At 40.7% G+C, this 6,306-nt stretch overlaps 1 protein-coding gene across 5 annotated transcripts in view; it reads right to left on the minus strand.

Annotated features, from left to right (window-relative positions):
• Nucleotides 1-6,306, minus strand: part of fam228a (family with sequence similarity 228 member A) — a 57,434-nt gene that overhangs the window by 50,061 nt on the left and 1,067 nt on the right. The window contains exon 1 of one of the 5 annotated variants that reach the window (XM_048531280.2): nucleotides 471-680. The exons of the other annotated variants lie outside the window; for them this stretch is intronic. The gene's annotated coding sequence lies outside the window, so the exon portion shown is untranslated. Of the gene's footprint in view, nucleotides 1-470; nucleotides 681-6,306 lie in introns of those variants that run through there. 5 annotated transcript variants of the gene reach the window in all.

Genomic DNA, 6,306 nt, shown 5'->3' on the forward strand with positions numbered 1-6,306 from the left:
CATTAAGAAACCATGTTCCATGCAGTGTTGAAAATATTAATTGTATTGGCAAATCTCTTATTAAAATTAAAATTGGTGGATATTTTAAAAATTACTGATTAACCAAGGATGGGTTGCATTTGACAGAATTAATTTTCTTGGAGAATGACTGATTGATTAGCTCCGTGCTATTCAGATGTAATGTATGGTTGATTGGCAGACTGGAAAGTTTTGTATTGATAGCCTTCTTCACCATGAAACCAACACTATGAAGCTGAAACTGGGGAGGCATTGGTTATGCAGAGGTCTACCCAACTGATAGAAGGTGCAGCCAGTGTTATGTTCTGTCATCTTTGGGGGTATCTGCTGTCACTGAAACTCTTGTGTTCCAGTAGATTATTTTCAGAATTTATCTTTCAAAGCAAAATTAGATGTTTGTGTTTTCTCGCCTGTTGTAGTTTCATTGCTTTGAGAGTTGTCCTTTGACTTACCAACTCAAATGAGCAGTGGAGAGACAGGCATTTGTTTAGGCCACTTTTGCTTCTCTCCTCTACAGCTAAAAAACAGCTTGGGTGCTTAGAGAGTGCTCTTGGATGATGACTCTGTTGCTAGGTTATCATCAATCAATCAATATCCAGAGCTGTCTGCATATAGGCTTGGAACAATAACTGTCAGCATTGTCTTACACCTGCTGTTTTCACACATTTTCCAACACTTATACAGGTTTAGCTTCAGCTGGACTGATTTCATTTTTTCTTTTTACCTATACGGCAAAGCTTTAATGTACTTTATGCTGACTACCACCACTTTTATGTCAGAATTGACTTGTCATGGCCTAGGAAACTAGTACAGCAGCAGTGAGGACTCAACACCACAGGTTTGGAATCAGTGATTCCACATCCTTTACAGATCCTTCTAGATGTACGATCCCAAGGTTTGAAGGGATCCTTCTTCCCTTGTTATTTCATTTTATGTTTAGAACTTAGCTTTTGGATATTTTTAAATCGACATTTTCAGACATGTTATGACATATCTCTAAAGCAGGTGCAACTTGAGCCCAGGCCTGTGGGAGCTCATTATTTTTTTAAGATATACCACCATATAATCACCCATTTCACAAATTAAACAACTAATGAATTGGCACTGTCCATCCCTTGCTATTTTATTCACAAGTTGTCCATGTATTACATCCCTATGCCTCCCTCTCCAAGACCGACATCATACAACTCTCATCAGCTTTTTTGTTTTCTTTCTTTTGTATCCAGCAGCTCTCTTACACACAGATGAATGTTTTTTGCGCATCACGAAATCAGCAGTTTTTTTTAATCCATCTATTAACCATCACAGCAAATCACCCATGTCTTCCAACTGATTAATTTACATGCAAAGCCCACTAAGACCTTTCAGCTGGCTTCCGGTAAGATGGTGGTGGAATAGGGTTTCTGAGCCCAAGGCTTGTCGGCTCCATCCATTTTTTTTTGTTTGTTTCTTTTTTTTCTCTTTTCTAATTTTTCCTCCTTTCTTTATCTTTTATCTTATTTAGCTCTTGTTGAAGTGCTCAGTCGTGGCAGCAAAATTGGCAGTAGCAAGTAGGCCAGCACAGTCTTGTGGCAGTCAGCCAGTGAGCCCAGTGTGGACTCAGGGCAGCAGAGTTGGAGCGAGCAAAATCAAAGTTGCTGGAAAAGCTCGGCAGGTCTAGCAGAACTGTGAGGAAAAAATCAGAGCGAACATTTCGGGTCCGGTGACCCTCAGAACTTCTTGGAGTTGTTGCATCTTCTGGGCCTTAATGCCTGAAAGGAAAGGAAAAAGTTTCATGTTAGTATGGCAAATGAGCCGGAAGATGAAGTGGACCTGTGGAGTGGTGCAGCCCTGAGCCAATATGATGTGATGTGGTTGTAGAGAGAAGTTGAGAGTATGCATGTGACGCTGTGGAAACAAGTTTTAGCAAATACAAGGTCAAACACCAGGAGTGACAGTGAAATTTATGTCAGTGGGCAAGAAGAAAGAGTGGAACAGAAATCCCGTCAGAGACAAGAGCAGAACTTCTTCAAGGTGGTCATGCCTTAGAAGAGATGTGGCAGCGAGTTAAATACTGAATAAAGACCAAAAGAACTGCAGATGCTGTAAATCAGGAACAAAAACAAAGTTGCTGGAAAAGCTCAGCAGGTCTAGCAGCATCTGTGAAGAAAAACTCAGTTACAGTTTCAAGTCGGGTGACCCCTCCTCATAAGTTCTGAGGAAGGGTCACCAGATCTGAAACATTAACTCTGATTTTTTCTTCACAAATGTTGCTAGAGTCGGAGAGAGTTTGGATTCCTGATGGGTTCTGCATCACTGTGGCATTCCTAGCGCCGATACATGGCTGCTGCAGCACGGGCATGTTTGACTTCCTGGTGGCATCCGCATCCAGCGAAGATTCATTAAGTTGGTGGTAGAGGCTAGTTTGGGCCCATTAAAAGGCCCTACAGCATTGGCTGTAGCAGCAGTACGGTGGGCCTAAAGTGGGTTCATGTTGGCAGCAGAGTCGCGTGTGGTACCTGAGGCATCAGAGGTGCCAGCATTGGCAAGGTCAATGAAGACCCAAAGTGGCAAGGGCATTGGTGGAGGCAAGATGGCACCGAAGAGCGGCAACTTTCCTATCAGTGGTAGTATGGTGAAGGCACTCATGCTTGACCATCAGGCCTACAACTGAGCACTTAACAAAAGGACTGTAAAGATGAACACATTTTCTTTCTTTTTTATCCCTCTGCCTCTTTATTCTATATTTTGGTTTCTTTTTTCTGTGTTTTAAGTTGGCACTAGAGAGTGCTGACACAATACAACACTTTTCATTGTATTTTGTAACAAAATACATGTGACAATAAATAAGTCAAATCAAACAACCAAAGGTGAGGGGGAGTGGGCTATATCAAAGTGGAGTTGGAAGAGGAGATAAAACACTCTATCTTGTGTTATGCCCATCTCTCTCTAAAAGTGTCAAAACTATTGGTAGGCATGCTCTCTTTGCAAGGACACCCAGGAATCTCATCAGCATTTATGCTCTAACCCTGTAATTTACTTGAGTTGATAAGGATAAATTCTACACGGATTTCCAGTAACTTAACTAGAATCTCCCTCCCAAGGTCAAAATTGTCAGCTTTGATGATTTCAGCACCAGAGTTGGCCATGACTTTTCAGGCATAAAAGGGTGTGCTTGGAAACCTTGCAGTTCGAAACTTCAATGAAAACGGATGTGCACTTTTGGAACTCTGTAGCAAGGCTGCTGCCTGTAATCAATACCGCCTTTAAACAGAAAAGATCATATCAAGACCATATAAATTATCCTATGCTGTAAACATTGTTAACAATGCCTATAACTTACAAAACCAGCATGATCTAACAGATATGCTGCATACTAAAATCATGCTCAGTACTGCCTGTCATTTAGACCTCTGGCTCAGATGCTCAAGGGTGAACTTCCATTTAAAGTCTAATACCAACAACCAAACTAAAGTTAACCCAAAGAAATTTCAAGTTAGCAATCCGCAAACTTCATCCTGCAAAGGTGCTAGTGAAGCAACCTTACCATAAAGCATTACCCTGATATCATTGCAAGTTCCACCATGGAAGAATTCTGGCAGCACATCAAAGCAGCAGTACTGGATAATTCCTACTAGATCATCAGACCCAGCATGAAGAAGAACCAGGACTAACTGAATGAAAATGATGAGGAAATCCAAGGTCTCCTTGCAATAAAAAAGGGCAGCATATCAGGCTCAAATACCACCAAGACAAAGACAGAATATTGTAAAGTATGCAATACCTTTTATCACAAAGTGAGAAACATCCCAAATTACACTTGAAGAAGAAAACAACTACACGCTGATACCGACTTCTATCTATAAAATCTGTCAATGGACCAGCTTGTCAAATCCAAAACTCCTAGGCGCAGTGATAGAATGATTCTACAGTCAATGCGAAGACATTCATAAAACACTGTTCAGTATGCTCTGAAAGACTTTTCAGCACAGTGCATCATACTGTCAATAGCCTCCTGTAACAACTACCTGACAATGAAGAATCAGCTGAAAGCCCCACTGGAGGAGAAAGTGCAACTGCCATCAACCTAATGAAGTGTAACAAAACCTCCAGAGCTAAAGGAATTCTTTCTGAAGCTACATAGCACTGTGGCCCTACCTTAAGTACCAAGCTTCATGGACTCTTAACGTCATGTATAAGAGGGCAGATCCCACAGCATCTTCATGATGCCAATTTTTGTGATCCTCTACAAACACAATGTGGAAAAATCAGCTTCTGAAACTACCATGGGAATGCCTTTATGCCTTTGTCAGGATCTTCCTGACAAGAATACATCTGATCAGGTTAATATCTACCACTGTGGAAGAAAACCTCCAGATAACCAGAATGGTTTCAGAGCAGAGAAATCATAGACATGGTATTTTCGACTAAAGTAAGTACAAGAAAATGTGTTGTGAGTAAAATATAGGCCTGTATGTCACTCTTACATCTTAATGAAACATACAAGATTCTCAATGGATTTGATAGGATAGATGCAGAAAGATTGCTTCTCCTTGTGAGAAGTCTAGGATCAGAGAACATAATCACAGAATATGGGAAATTCACATTTAAGATAAAGATAAGGTGGAATTCCCTCTCTCTCAGAGGGTAGTGAATCTGTGATATTTGCTGGAGAGGGCTGTAACCCTTTAAGCATATTCAAACCCAAGGTAGACAGGTTCTTAATCAGTGAGAGAATCAAAAACAAGAGTAAAGTGGATTTCAGGATTATCAGAGATAACAAGATGTGGAGCTGGATGAACATGATCTCATTGATTGGCAAAGCAGACTCAATGGGCTGAATAACCTACTTTAATTCCAATGCCCTCCTTAAAAGGGCTAGCATGAAAGAAGAAAGGAGAAAAGGAGATCCAATTTTTCCCAGAAGCAACAACTTGCATCCAGGGAAGGAGAAGCTGCAAATTACAGAGACCTGACTTGCCACTATTGGACGTGAACCAATGAGTGCAATCTTCTGAAAATCTTAGTCGAATAACTTGGGGATTTAATGTGCTCTATACAGGCTTTTTAAAACAAAAACATCATGAATTGGTAACTTGAAAAGTTGCTAATATAGCACTGAAATTAAAACAAAAATTCCACATGCTGGAAACCTCTTCCAGCAGAATCTGTGGAGAATGATACAATGTCAGCATTTTGATTAGTTCAAACATGACTGTCCTTCAGGAAATAAAAACGCATAGAACTGCGGATGCTGAAAATCAGGACTAAAAACAGAAGTTGCTGGAAAAGCTCAGCAGAACTGGCAGCATCTGTGCAGAGAAATCAGCGTTAGCAGAAACGTTAACTCCAACTTTTCTTCACACATGACTGTCCTTCAGAACTGGTTTAGGACGGTCAGCACAGGGTGGTAAAAGGCCAATAGTGTCTGACAAATTCAATAGAGCACTTTGTATTAATCAAAGGTTTTAATAAAAATGTAAATAAGGTTTGTTACTAAAACCTAAAACATGCACATTAAAGGCAATATGGCATCACAATTAGAAAGTTGAATAAATGTCAGCGACCAATGGTGGTTTTTGCTCTGGAAAGGTGCCTTTCAGAGGTTACACACAAATAGACTGGTGAAAATTGAAACGACAAGTTGACAATACTGCATAGAGAAAAGCACTGAGATGTCCAAGTTGTTTTTCTTAAATAAGAACATTGGGTTTAAAGTCCCGACACAATGAAGATACAACTGGTCGCCAAATAGTGGTCCTTTTCAGGTGCCTCATTTTAGAAAGCACGTTAAGTGTTAGTGAGTTGCTAAACAAAATTGATTTGTATTCATTAGAGTTTAGAAGGTTGAGGGGAGATCTAATAGAAACTTACAAGATAATGTATGGCTTAGAAAGGGTGGACACTGGGAAGTTGTTTCCGTTCGGCGGGGAGACTGGGACCCGTGGGCACAGCCTTAGAATTAGAGGGGATAAATTTAAAACAGAAATGAGGAGACATTTCTTCAGCCAGAAGTGGTGGGCCTGTGGAATTCATTGCCATGGAGTGCAGTGGAGGCCGGGACGTTAAATGTCTTCAAGGCAGAGATCTATAAATTCTGGATCTCACAAGGAATCAAGGGCTACGGGGAGAGTGCAGGGAAGTGGAGCTGAAATGCCCATCAGCCATGATTTAAATGGCGGAGTGGACTCGATGGGCCGAATGGCCTTACTTCCACTCCTATGTCTTATGGTCTAAAATCTCTGGAATTGGGGTTCAAGATAAGTCAACTATATTTACGGCGATAATAAAATGAGGCTGGATGAACAC

Source organism: Stegostoma tigrinum, chromosome 4 (assembly GCF_030684315.1).
Source record: "Stegostoma tigrinum isolate sSteTig4 chromosome 4, sSteTig4.hap1, whole genome shotgun sequence".
NCBI classification, from domain to species: Eukaryota; Metazoa; Chordata; class Chondrichthyes; order Orectolobiformes; family Stegostomatidae; genus Stegostoma; species Stegostoma tigrinum.